This window comes from Macaca nemestrina, chromosome 15 (genome assembly GCF_043159975.1).
Source record: "Macaca nemestrina isolate mMacNem1 chromosome 15, mMacNem.hap1, whole genome shotgun sequence".
In the NCBI taxonomy this organism is placed as follows: domain Eukaryota; kingdom Metazoa; phylum Chordata; class Mammalia; order Primates; family Cercopithecidae; genus Macaca; species Macaca nemestrina.
Window position 1 is genome coordinate 94,254,368 of NC_092139.1, and position 13,296 is coordinate 94,267,663.

At 49.8% G+C, this 13,296-nt stretch overlaps 2 long non-coding RNA genes across 5 annotated transcripts in view; both read left to right on the forward strand.

Moving 5' to 3' along the window:
* The first annotated feature begins 2,388 nt into the window (after positions 1-2,388).
* LOC139358703 (uncharacterized) lies at positions 2,389-11,207 on the forward strand. The gene is made up of 3 exons (XR_011614030.1): positions 2,389-2,531; positions 8,486-8,568; positions 10,688-11,207. It is a non-coding gene; the product is annotated as an uncharacterized lncRNA (long non-coding RNA).
* A 194-nt stretch (positions 11,208-11,401) lies between these two features.
* The window catches only part of LOC105495725 (uncharacterized), a 41,754-nt gene continuing 39,859 nt past the window's right edge, over positions 11,402-13,296 (forward strand). For all 4 annotated transcript variants that reach the window (XR_011614026.1, XR_011614027.1, XR_011614028.1 and 1 more), the window contains exons 1-2: positions 11,402-12,087; positions 12,343-12,468. This is a non-coding gene — a long non-coding RNA (uncharacterized lncRNA). The remainder of the gene's footprint in view (positions 12,088-12,342; positions 12,469-13,296) is intronic.

The following is a 13,296-nucleotide window of genomic DNA, read 5'->3' on the forward strand; positions in this document are numbered from 1 at the left end:
ACTCTTTCACATGGGTCTTACCATCCTGGCAGGACTGCTAACTCTGCCAGGGTAGGAGGCTGTGTCTAAAGCCTCCTTGGGACTCTTGAGCTTCCTGCAGTGGTCCTGGGCTGGGCCTGTTTTATAAGTTTGTTGAATGGGGTTTGTATTTTCTGAAGACCAGGGCTGGTCCCAGTAACAGATGTGTAGTCTAGAGAAAGCTGGGGAAGTTGGAGTCTAAAAGGACAGGCTTAAATCTACCCAGGTTCCTTACAGTGTCTGTAGGCAGCTCTCACTGCCTCTCTAAGCCTCTTTATGTGAGCAATGAAGATGATAAACAATATTCACAGGAATGTGACAAAAGAGATGTTGTAGTTTAATGATATAACTATGTCTTGAGCTGTTACTAGGTGCCAGGAACTGTGCTAAGCACACTTCCTTCATTTAGCCTGATGATGTGGATTCCATTATTATCTCTAGTTTATGGACAAGTAACTGAGGAAGGGTATGGAGCTTGCCTAAGGTCACATGTTGTCAGGGGCATGGGCAGAACTGAAATGTAAACCCAGAACAGTCTGGTTCTGAAGGTCACTGGAATGTTCTAGCACAGTGGTTCGCCAGCTTGAGTGTGCATCAGAATTCCTTGGTGCACTTGCTGAAACATACATATCTGGGCCTTCTTTTCTTCCCCAAGGGCTCACTGCAGCTGGGACTACAGGCACACACCACCAGGCCTGGCTAATCTTTCTGTTTTTGTTTTATTTTTTGTGGCGATAAGGTCTCACTTTATTGCCCAGGCTGGTCTCGAACTCCTGGGCTCAAGCAAGACTGTCCCCTAGGTTTCCTAAAGTGCTGGGGTTACAGGCAGGAGCAAGGCACCGCACTCAGCCTGAATCGCATTTCTTTTCTTTTCTTTTTCTTTCTTTTTTTTTTTTTTGAGATGGAGTTTCACTCTTGTTGCCCAGGCTGGAGTGCAATGGCATGATCTCGGCTCACTGCAACCTCCGCCTCCTGGGTTCAAGCCATTCTCTTGCCTCAGCCTCCTGAGTAGCTGGGATTACAGGCGTGTGCCACCATGCCTGGCTAATTTTGTAGTTTTAATAGAGACGGGGACTCTCCATGTTGGTCAGGCTGGTCTCGAACTCCTAACCTCAGGTGATCTGTCTGCCTTGGCCTCCCGATGTGCTGGGATTACAGATGTGAGCCAGCCACCACGCCCGGCGTCTTGTCTTGTCTTTTCTTTTCTTGAGAGGGAGTCTGGCTGTTGTCACCCGCGCTAGAGTGCAGTGGCATGACCTTGGCTCACTGCAACCTCCGCCTCCCGGGTTCAAGCGGTTCTTGTGCCTCAGCGTCAGGAGTAGCTGGGATTACAGGCACTCACCACCGCGCCCGGCTAATTTTTTAGTAGAGACGGGGTTTCACCATGTTGGTCAGGCTGGTCTTGAACTCCTGACCTCAGGTGATCTGCCCGCCTCTGCCCCCCAAAGTGCTGGGATTACAGGGGTAAACCACCGAGCCCGGCCCTGAATTGGATTTCTAACACGTTCTCAAGCAACGTACATGCTTCGGCTCTAGAACCACTACTTCAGGACCACTTCCTAGCATCCCTACTCTAGAAAATAGTAGGTACTAAGAAGAGGGCAGTTAAATAAAAAACTAAGCCGGGCGCGGGGGCTCGCGCCTGTAGTCCCAGCTACTCCAAAAGCTGAGGGGGAGGCAGGAGGATTTCCTGAACCCAGGAGTTGGAGGATGTGGTGAGCTATGATTGTGCCCCTGCACTTCAGCCAGGGTGACAGAGTGAAGTCCCATCTCTAAAATAATAAGAATAAATAATAAAAAAAAATTAAAGACTAAACCTATACATGTTGTTAGGCCAAATGCTGTACACGCATGAATTTACAGTTATGGGTTCAAATCTGGGCTTCACCATCACCATGTGCATAAAGAGGCATACACCCGAGGTCTGCTAGTTAAGCCCTTGGCACTATTCCAGGACAAGCGTCTTCTGTCCTCTTACTCTGGGGTTCAGGCTTCTGCGCCCCTGGTCCGCGGTCGCGCGCCGCCCCCGCGCCTCTCCAGCCCTGAGCTCTCTGCGGCCGAAAGTGGCCGGGCAAGCGTTGCCATGACAGCGCCGCGGGTGGGGATGCGGGAGGCTGAGAGCGCCGGCCTGCTAGCCCCTTTGTGCGGCGGGGGCGGCGGTGTGCTCCCTCCAAGACCTGCTGCACCCCGCTTTCCTGGCCAGGACTCTGGGCTGGGTAAGGAGGGGTTGGGTGTGGGGTTGTAGGGGCGCAAAGAAGCGGGAGGGTGGAGGCGAGGGCCGGGGGTGGGGCGCCTCCGCCCGCCAGCCGCTCCCGCATTAAAATTTCATGGGCGCTGCAGCAGCTACAAAGACGACGCCGGCTGCGCTCGGGGGACCAGAGGGAGGGAGGCTGCGGACGAGTGCGGGGAGGAGTTTGAGATGGGAGGCGCTTGCAGGGGCTCCCCCAGTTCTGCGCTGTGAGCCGGGGCACAAAGAGCCCTCTGCTCTCGCGCCGCAGGACCGCGGACCCGAGGTAAGACGTCGCCCCATCCTAGCAGCCTTCCTTCCCAAGCGTCCTTGTCCCCGAATGCGGAACAGCCTAATTCCCCGAGGCTGGGGTCGAGGGCAGGTCCCAGAGTCCCAGGGCTGGGTTCAGGGATGCAAACGCCGCCTGAAGTGTCCCGCATTGGATGGATGAAGAGGCTTTGCAGCCTGTAATTGTCAAATACAGTCAAGGCTCTGGCTGGGATCGGGGGTGAGGTCAGGCAAGGGGAGGATGCTTTGGGAGTCCAGTGCGAATGGGGGTCTTGCAATCATGATTATGAGGGGGAACAAAGACCCTTCCCTTCCGACGACACGAGACAGGATTTGGGAGGTGGACCCGCGAACCTTCTCAACCCACCAGGTTAGCAATTAACTGGGCAAGCCACGGGCAGAGCCCAGAGGGTCTCGGAACTGGAGGTGGGGGTGAGGTGGCGGGGCAGGGTCCTTGAGGTCCCCTTCCCTCATACCCAGCCGCCCTCCCCCCGAGAGCCTACCATTCCTTTACTTCTGGGACTCAAATCCCAGATGTCCGGCGTCAAATTTGGCTCCAAAAGGATGGAGAGGGCTGGTAACTCACCCTCATTGAAAACAACAGTGACATCAGTTTATGGAGAGGTTACTCTAGGCAGGGACCTGCTTGGTGCTTTGCAAGCGTTATCACAACAGTCCCACGAAAGTGGTAAGAAACAACCCCATTTTAAAGATGAAGAAACGGAGATTCAGAGAGGGTTATCGACATGCCCAAGGTCACACAGCCAGTGATTGTGAATCCAGATATGCAGGACTCTAAAGCCCACGTTGCATCTCCTAAAGGGTCTAAGGAGATCCCGGAACCCACCAGCTCGATTCTCCACCTTTCCTCGGTTCCAGGACACTCCCTGGAGAGGCTGGGAATTTGGGAGGAAAGGGGCCAGACTTCCCTCCGCCCAGCGGAGGGCCCTGGGGTAGAGAAATTGTTTCTGGGATTGTGCAGGGGGAGGCCCCGGGGGCGCACCCTGGATTTCCCACCCTCATCCCAGGCTCCGGATCCGAGGCTGCCTGGCGCCTGGGATTGCTGGCGCGCACACCCCACTGCAGTGAAGCCGCGGGGAAAACGCCCCCACCTGCTGCGGCGGGAGGGGAGGAAGTATGAGAGGGAGGACTGCGAGAACTTGAGGGAACGGCTTTGTTTTTTTCTCAGGGCCAGGCTGGGACTGAGCACGGCTCAAAGCAGAACGCTCGCTCTGGACTCAGTGCTTTGCAAAGCGCATTCCCTTTTGGGAGCATCTGGGAGCGCCGCGATGGCCCAGGGAGGGGGGCGGGGGTAGACGCAGGGCAGGGATGAGTAATTCCACTTGACAGACAGGGAAACCTGAGGACAGTGGTTCTCAGACTTTAGGGGCGTTGCTTCCAATACGCAGATGTCTGAGCCACGTGGCAAGGTGGATGAGTCAGCAGGTTTTGGGGTGGGGCTGGGTATCTGATGTTTACTCAGACCTCCTCATCCTCATCCTGCAGGCGGGCAGATCCTTGCTTGAGGAACAGTGCTCCCACCTCGCCCCTCACCCTTCCAGGCAGAATCATCCAGCAGCCTGGGCAAACCATTTCTGGACACTTTGCCAGCTCCTAGCTTTGGGTGGCATTGAATTGACCCTACTCTAAGTTTGGTTAATTTCATGTTGAAAGCATTTTATGTAAACACCTTCCATGTCCCCCATGGCCGCCTATTTTAGTATTTAGTGACCCTTGCCATTGAGAACTGTTCTGAAATTTACTTATTTTAAGCCTTAACCCCACTCCTTAACAGAAGAGAGTGATGAAGTCTTCAGAGTCCCCCAAAACAACCATAACCCCTTACCGCCAGCTTTAGGAGAATCATTCTCTATGCTTGCATTAAAAATGAGAATTTTGGGCTGGGTACAGTGGCTCACACCTGCAATTCCAGCACTTTGGGAGGCTGGGGCAGGAGAATGGCTTGAGCCCAGGAGTTCAAGCCAAGCCTGGACAACATGGTGAGACCCCGGTCTCTAAAATAAATGAATAAAAATAAATGAGAATTTTTATAATTTTTGCCGATTTTAAAAAACAAATTCAATAAGTTTAATAAAATGCATAATTGTAGAAGATTTATAAACGATAAAAAAAGAAGAAAACTCAATTTTCTTTTTCTTTCTTTTCTTTTCTTTCTTTTTTTTTTGAAACAGAGCCTTACTTTTTGCCCAGGCTGCAGTGCAGTGGTGTGATCTTGGCTCACTATAACCTCCACCTCCTGGGTTCAAGTGATTCTCGTGCCTCAGCCTCCCAAGTAGCTGGAATCACAGGCATGTGCCACCATGTCTAGCTAATTTTTGGATTTTTTGTAGAGCCGGGGTTTTGGCATGTTGGCCAGGCTGGTCTCCAACTCCTGGTCTCAAGTGATCTGCCCACCTCAGCCTCCCAAAATGCTGGGATTGCAGGCATGAGCCACCATGACTGGCCTGAAAACTTCATTTTCATATATTTCTCTCTGGTGTGTGTGTGTGTGTGTGTGTGTGTGTGTGTACATATACATATATATATATATATATATTTTTTTTTTTTTTTTTTTTTTTTTTTTTGAGAGTGAGTCTTGCTCTGTCGCCCAGGCTGGAGTGCAGTGGCCGGATCTCAGCTCACTGCAAGCTCCGCCTCCCGGGTTTATGCCATTCTCCTGCCTCAGCCTCCCGAGCAGCTGGGACTGACAGGCGCCTGCCACCTCGCCCGGCTAGTTTTTTGTATTTTTTAGTAGAGACGGAGTTTCACCAGGTTAGCCAGGATGGTCTCGATCTCCTGACCTCGTGATCTGCCCATCTCGGCCTCCCAAAGTGCTGGGATTACAGGCTTGAGCCACCGCACCTGGCCTCTCTCTGGTATATTTTCTATTTTTGAAATTGGCTGGGCGCGGTGGCTCACACCTGTAATCCTGGCACTTTGGGAAGCTGAAGTGGGTGGATCACCTGAGGTCAGGAGTTCGAGACCAGCCTGGTCAACATGGCGAAACCCTATCTTACTAAAAATACAAAAATTAACTGGGCGTGGTGGCATGTGCCTATAGCCCAGCTGCTCTGGAGGCTGAGGCAGGAGGATCGCTTGAACCCAGGATGCGGAGGTTGCAGTGAGCAGAGATTACACCACCACTGCACTCTAGCCTGGGTGACAGAGGGAGACCCCCCAAAAAAAAAAAAAAAAAAGAAGAAGAAAAGTAATTGCATTATGTGTATACTGCTTTTGAAAAGTTACATCAGATGTGTTTCTCCATGTTATTATGACCGTTGCCGAAATCATTAGAGATTTCAGTATTTCACGCAGGAGATAAACACGGTCTACTTTGTCAGTTTCCTATTGTTGGTCCTGCTAGTTGTTTCCAATTTTTCTTTTCTTCTGTGTCTTCATTTTAAGGTCCTTTCTCTGGCTGTGGTCCATGCTTCTTCCCAGGGCGGGATTACACTCTTTGAACTTACTTATTCATCAAGGCAGGGCAGAGTGGTGGAAAGAGAAGCAGCTGAGAGTTACGCAAGTCCGTGTACAAATCCTTCTCCCACCTGTGTCCACTTCAGTCCAGGAGTAATCTCCCTTCTCTGAGCCTCAGTTTCCTCATCTGTAAAGTGGAAATCACAATCCCGGTTTTAAAAAGCGGCCATGAGGCTATGAACCACTGCGTGTTCGGTGCCCTGTAGGTGCTTAACAAAGCTAGCGAATGCTATCGTGCACCCCCTGGGTGCCAGCTGAGTTCACTTACGTAGCACCTGAGTCTTGTATGGATACTTAGTGATTTGCTTTTATTTCTGTTGAGGCTGCTGGTTCGTCTCCTGGGTGATTATTAGCCTGTTTGAGCGTCGTGTTTCTGGGGCATTGGGTCCATTGTGCAGATTCAATGGGCTGGTGAATAACTTGTAGGCCAGTCCTTTGTTTCAAGAGGATCCCTTCCCTTGTCTCTGAGGCCCGACTCATCTGTCAGCTCGAGCTCTGAGGAGGAACAATAGCCAGAGATTCTCAGGGGCAGAGGCGAAGTCTGGCTGAGAGTGACATCTGTCTCCCTATCCCATTCCACTCTGATCAGATCAGATGAGGCAGGTGTCCCCTTATGCCTTGTGGTGCCAGGTGGGCCCGTCTGGAAGCTACCGGATGAGTCATGGAAGGGACGTGGGTGCTGAGCTATGGTGTACTCAAAGGTGTGGAGGAGATGATGAGTAGTAATTAACCCTAACTACCACTTTGTTACCGTTTACCAAGGTTCTTGCTGGTGCTGCCTCACGGATACTCCATAAGGCAGGGAATTAGGCATTGCAGGTGAGAAACAGGCTCAGAGAGGTGAAGTGATGAACCCAGGGCCACACAGCAAATTAGCTGTGGAGACAGGATTTCAAATTGTATCTAGTTTGACTCTGGAACCTGTGTTTGTAACTACTACACTATGCCACTCTCCTAAGAGTGAACTCTTTTGCCTACAGACTGTGAAAGCAGCCGGAATACACTGAACAGAGATGATTTATCAATCACTGGCCAGTTTTCTCACCGTAATAGTAATGCAGATGGCCATCAAGTTTGCAGTTTACATATACCTTCCTTGGATCTTTTCTCATTCAATCCGTATATATATGGATCTATATAGATCCATATATATACGACATGAATCTGCTCTGTCATCCAGGCTGGAATGCAGTGGAGCAATCAAGGTTCACTGCAGCCTCCACCTCCTGGGTTAAAGTGGTCCTCCTGCTGCAGCCTCCCAAATAGCCACAGACACGCCCAATACACACAACCACGCCCGGCTAATTTTTGAATTTTTTGTAGAGGCAGAGCCTCCATCTGTTACCCAGGCTAATCATGAACTCCTGGCCTCAAGCAATTCTCCTGCCTCTGCTTCCCAAACTGCTGGGATTATGGTGTGAGCCACTGTTCCCAGTCCCCGCCCCTATTTGAACACGCCTTCTGCCCCTTTGGGGTCCAACAGGCCTGTTTAGAAACCTCAGTTTCCTCATCTGTAAAGTGGGGATAATAAAACCCAGCTTGTTTTGCCATGTAGATAAAGACATTTCCAGTTAGGATCTGTTCTTAATAAATGTTAGTTCAGCTTCCTTTCCCTTCTTCTTGGTTTTCTTTCCTCTCTCTCCACTTCAGGGGTTCCCTTGTTTGAAGGAGATTTGAATTCCGAATCTCCTCTTTTGTGGACATTGTGTTTGAATTGAATTCATAAAGAAACAGTGCTTTATCCTCCTCTGCAGAAGCATCTGCTTCCCCCAGCATGTCTCCTGCGAGGCACGTGGCACATTCTCATTATTCCCTGGAGCTTCCGTTATCGCTGGGCGCTGGCTCATCCAAGGCAATTTGGGCCAACATCTCTTGCATGTCTCAGATCTCTGAGTAGCGATTTTATTCCAGAGTCAGGGAAAAAGACCCAAAACCCAGAGGGAATCTAAAATGCAACAAATGTATGTTTCCCTGGCAGCTGCCCATCCATTACTAAGAACAGTGCATGCTGTTTAGGGGGAAAAATGAATACTTCATGGGTGGTGGTAATGAACTGTGTGGTCAGTGATGACAATAATAATGATGTAAGAAAATGGTAGAATTCAAGCTAAGCCTCATTCATCTTCTCATTTGATCCTCATGACAAACCTGTGAGGTGGGCACTGTTATTATCCTTAATTTGTGGATTAGAAGACCGAGGCTCACTGCTTTGAAGGACTTGGTCAAGGTCACACAGTTTGCCGATGGCAGGGCAGCACAGGAATCCATGCCATAAAACCCACGTTAGGATGTACTGGTTGACACTGGCCTGAACAAAATACCTCCTTGTTTCCTGTTTTGCTTTTGATCTGCATCCGAGGAGATCAGTTTTGGGAAATGCTGTGATTTGAAACGGGACCTTAGCATCTATTCTCCACTGTACCCACGGGTATGTATTTATTCTCTTACTCCTGCCTCTTTTTCTCTTGATGACAGTTGGAGGCATCTGTCCACCCACGTGGTTCCAGACACGTTCATGTGGCCACCATGACCCTGTTTGCATCACAGGAGTAACCAAGGTGATCTTCCCTCTCTTCCTGTGTCCACTGGGGTTGGTTGGTAGAGACCAGCTTCATGCTTTGAGGTCAGATCCGTCATGAAATCCGTATGTCCCGAGACCTCCTGAATCTTAGAGGTGGGAGAGACCTCTAATGACCCTCTGGGTTCCAGTTCCTCAATCCTGGCTTTCCCGACTGACCTTGGCTTGAAGTGGGTGGTCTATGGGGTCTAGTGAGAGCTGAGATGATGAGGCCCCGGGGTCCACAACCCGTTCTTTGTGTAGCCTTTGATCTGGCACTTTTTAGTTCCAGTCCTCTTCTATCACATATAAATGAGTTTTGCAAAAATAACCTATTGAGGTATAATTTACATACAAGGAAATGCCCCCATTTAAAGCACACATTTTAATGTGTTTTGACAAATGTGTACACCTGTGTAACCATTGCCACAATCAGGATATAGAACATTTTCACTCTCTGAAATGTTCCCCTGTATTCCTTCCCAGTCAATCCCCTCTCAGCCCCAGACCCAGGAAACCACTGACCTGCTTTCTCAGAAGTAGATTGGATTCTTTTTTTTTTCTTTTTTTTTTTTAATGTTCCATATATATGGAAGCTTCTGTGTTCAGTTTTTTTTTTTTTTTTTTTTTTTTTGAGACAAGATCTCACTGTGCTATTTGGGCTGCAGTGCAGTGGTGCCATCTTAACTCACTGCAACCTCCGCCTGCCGGGTTCAAGTGATTCTTCTGCCTCAGTCTCCCCAGTAGCTGGGATTACAGGTGTGTGCCACCACACCCGGCTGATTTTTGTATTTTTAGTAGAGATGGGGCTTTGCCATGTTGGCCAGACTGGTCTTGAACTCCTGACCTCAAGTGATTGCCTCAGCCTCCCAAAGTGCTGTGGCTATAGGCGTGAGCCACCGAGCCTAGATGAGGCTCATGCTTCTTGTTGCATGTCTCAGTAGTTCAATTCCTGTTCTGTCCAGTTTTATTGAGGCAATAGTTTAAATGTCATATAATTCACCCATTCAATTATTTTAAATAAATGTACCAAGTTGTGCAACCTTCGCCATAAATCAGTTTTGGAACAGTTCCGTTACCCCGATAAGATCTCTCATACCCATTTATTGTTCATCCACATCCCTAACACCAGGAACCACGAATCTATTCTCATCTCTGTAGATTTTCCTTTTCTGGATATTTTGTATAAATGAGATCATATAATATGTGTTCTGTTGAGCCTAGCTTCTTTCCCTCAGTATGATGTTTTTAAGGTTCATCCTTGTTGTAATGTGTATTAATAGTATGTTCCTTTTTATTGATGAGTAGATTCCGTTGTGTGGATAAGCCAGACTTTGCTTTTCCATTCATCAAGATAGGGGATTTTAATTCGGTCAGTGCTTCCTAACTGCACTATATACATATAATGCTACAGGATAAATATGGCTCATCTTTCTGGAACATAAATATCACACACAGATTTACTTAAAGTTTAAATCATTGAGTGGTGAAAATAATTTTTGGAACATGTACTGTGTGCCAGGCACTGGCTAAGCTTTGAAAATCATTAACTTTGGACAGGCGTGGTGGCTCATGCCTGTAATCCCAGCACGTTGAAAGGCTGAGGCTAGCGGATTGCATGAGGTTAGGAGTTCAAGACCAGTCTGGCCAACACGGTGAAACCCTGTCTCTACTACAAAAAAAAAAGTTAGCCAGACGTGGTGGCACACACCTGTAATCTCAGCTACTTGGGAGGCTGAGGCAGGGGAATTGCTTGAACCTGGAAGGCGGAGGTTGCAACGCGCCGATATCACGCCACTGCACTCCAGCCTGGGTGACAGAGTGAGATCTCGTCTCCAGGAAAAAAAAAAAAAAAAAAAAGAAAGAAAATCATTAACTTTGAGTCACACATTAAGTACGTGGGGGTTAGAGAGCCACAGTTTCCTCCAGGTTTCTCTGGCCCCAAAGCCCATGCCTTCCTTTGTACACTCTAAGACGGTGTCAACTTCACCCAGGAGCTAGCTAAAGGTCCCTTGAAACTTCCATCACCTTACTAATATCATGACTCGAGGTCCACAGAGCCAGGGGAAAGGGTCACTGTGGATCAAGCCAGGCTTGAGCAGCCCAGGGTCTATTTACAGAGAGCAGCAAGTTCCTGGGACAGAGGAGACAGAAGGGAATTTCCCGGTTCTTCAGGACGTTCACAACCACACTGAGAAGCATCCTTGCAGATAAGTATTTAAACTTACCAGGCCATAGCCTACCAGCCTGCCCTCTTCTGGTCTGTGCAGGGAAGTGTAGTATCCTAGAATCCCAAAGTGGGAGGGGAAATGGGTGATGTAGCTCATTCTCTTTTCTGAGTCTATGGAAGAAAGAAAGAGCTTGTCCCCATTTTGTGGGGTCCCAGAAAGGGTGATTTTCACACTCCACATTCGGCATTAGGGCTAGTATTTTATAAACGTCACCGTCTGGAACTTTTGAAGGCTGAGTTAAATGACTTCACCTTGTGTACTTGTAGAACTGCTATTAGGAGGAAGCTGGGGACTCCCTGGTAATGTGAACTAGCCCTTTTCAATTTTGGTGTTTTGTGATCATATTTATAAACCTTGGCTAGAGCTCCTTGGCCTTGCAGTTAAGTGAAGAGTTAGCAGTGTGACTTTAGATGCATTTTTCTCAGTGCAAGTGTCTGAGTTCACCTCCAGTTCTGAACTCATGCCCCCACTCCCAGGTGCTGACAGAAAGCTTTGAAGATATGCTGAGATGGCTCCCTGACAATCCTGATTCAGGTCTGTCAGTTGATGAAGACAGCGTAGTTGTCACCAAAGGCAAAACCTGGCAGATGGTCCTAGGTCAGGATTAGTGGTCATTCTCTGGTCTTCTCCAGACTGGTGACACAGGGTGCTCTTAAAAGAGTCCTACTCCAGCCTCTGGCTCCCCGAATTTCCTCTGGTGCATGGGGAATCAGGAAAGGGCAGGGGAGAAGGAGGGGGAGCAGAAAAATTACTGCTGGGCAGCAGGGTCCCTTCCATTTCCCCATCCATTGCTTCAAACAATGGGTGATTATTGTGCACCTTGAGTGAATGTCAAGGCAGGAAGAGTCCCAGGGCCACCCAGTGTGGCAGGAGCAGAGCTGGGATCAGAATTCTGGATTCCTGACTCTCCGTTCAGCTGCAATTCAGCTGTCACCAAGCTGCTGAGTTTGTCCTACTTTCTCCTGGGTCGCATTCTGCTGTTGTCGGGAAACAGGGAGTGAGTGAAGGGAACCCGGGAATCCCTCTCCCCTCACCTTTTAAGGATGTTCTGGGGTGGAATAAAGGGAGGTGGAGGGTGGGGTGCCTGGATCCAGCCTCACTGGCTCCTGGTCCTTCTTTCTTCGGCAGGGAGTTTTGGCAAGGCCTGGGCCTGGGGAGGGGGCCTGGGTGCGGTTTTCTCCTGCGGTGTGGTTGGCTCTTTTGTCTTCCAGGATGGGCCTGTGGGGTCTGTGTGGGGAAGGAAGGAGCTGGGAGCCTGGACTGCCTGTGTGTCTGCTGGATGCTGCCAGGTAAACCTGAGAGAGATGTGGGGAGGGAGGGAGGGAGGAAGGGAGGTCACATGGAGCTTGGTTTCATGGGGGTAGGTTTTCCTCCTACCTGTGCCCCCTCCTCAGGCCCAGAACATTCCTGCTCATGAGAAGATGGCCAGGGAAGCAGGTGGCTGGAAGGCTTGCTCTGTGTGGTCCTGGTGGGGGTGGGTGGGATGGAATCAAGACCACTGTGGGTGAGCTTGAGCAGAGAATTTAGCATGTTCATTCATTCAGCACCGGAATGGACCAAGCAACTTCTCCGAGCCAGATGCTGGGGATGCAGAAGTGAACCCAAAGACATGATCCCATCTGCTTGGATCTTCATGTCAGAACACGCTTTATTACAGTCTCGGCGAGGGGGTGAGCTCCTCATCCTGGGAGCAGTGTGTGTGTGCGTGCATGTGTGTATGCGTGTGTGTGTGTGTGTGTGTGCGCGTGTGTGCGTGTGTGCGTGTGTGTGTGCGTGTGTGTTGGGGGTGGTGGTGTGCAGAGATCCTCCCAGTGGGAATGTTGTAAAATGAACTGAAGCCATCAAAGGCCTCTGAAGGTCCTTCCCACCCACTCAAATCCTTGCCCTGTCTCTGCCCATGAGGCTCCTGGAGCTTGCTATGGGCTCCCTTTACTGCTTTTCCTCTGGTCCCCTGAGCTAACCCTGCCTGGTGGGGTATTCTCAGCTTTCATTGCTTCCTCTTTTTAGACAACATTTTTTTTCCTTTTTCTCAGAGACAGGGTCTCACTCTGTTGCCCAGGCTAGAGTACAGTGTTATGATCATGGCTCACTGCAGCCTTGACCTCCGGGGCTCAATACATCCTCCCACCTCAGCCTCCTGGGTAGCTGGGACTACAAGTTCACGCTACCGTGCCTGGCTTATTTTTTGTAGAGACAGAGTCTCATTATGTTGCCCAGGCTGGTCTCAAACTCCCGGGCTCAAGTGATCCTCCTTCCTCAGCCTCCCAAAGTGCTGGGAGTCACGGTGGGAGTCACCGTGCCTGGCCTAAGTTTCTTCTGAAAATTTTTCATGTCCAGAGTCCTCAATTCCACCCTGTGTGTGTGCTGGGGGCATGAGAGAGAGACTGGGGGGATCTCTGAACATGCGTCCCCTGAGATGCAGAATCAGGCTGGGGGGGATGTGGGAAGTTGGGGGTGGAGGCTGTGGCTTCATCCTCACTCGCTGTGTTTCCCCCCAG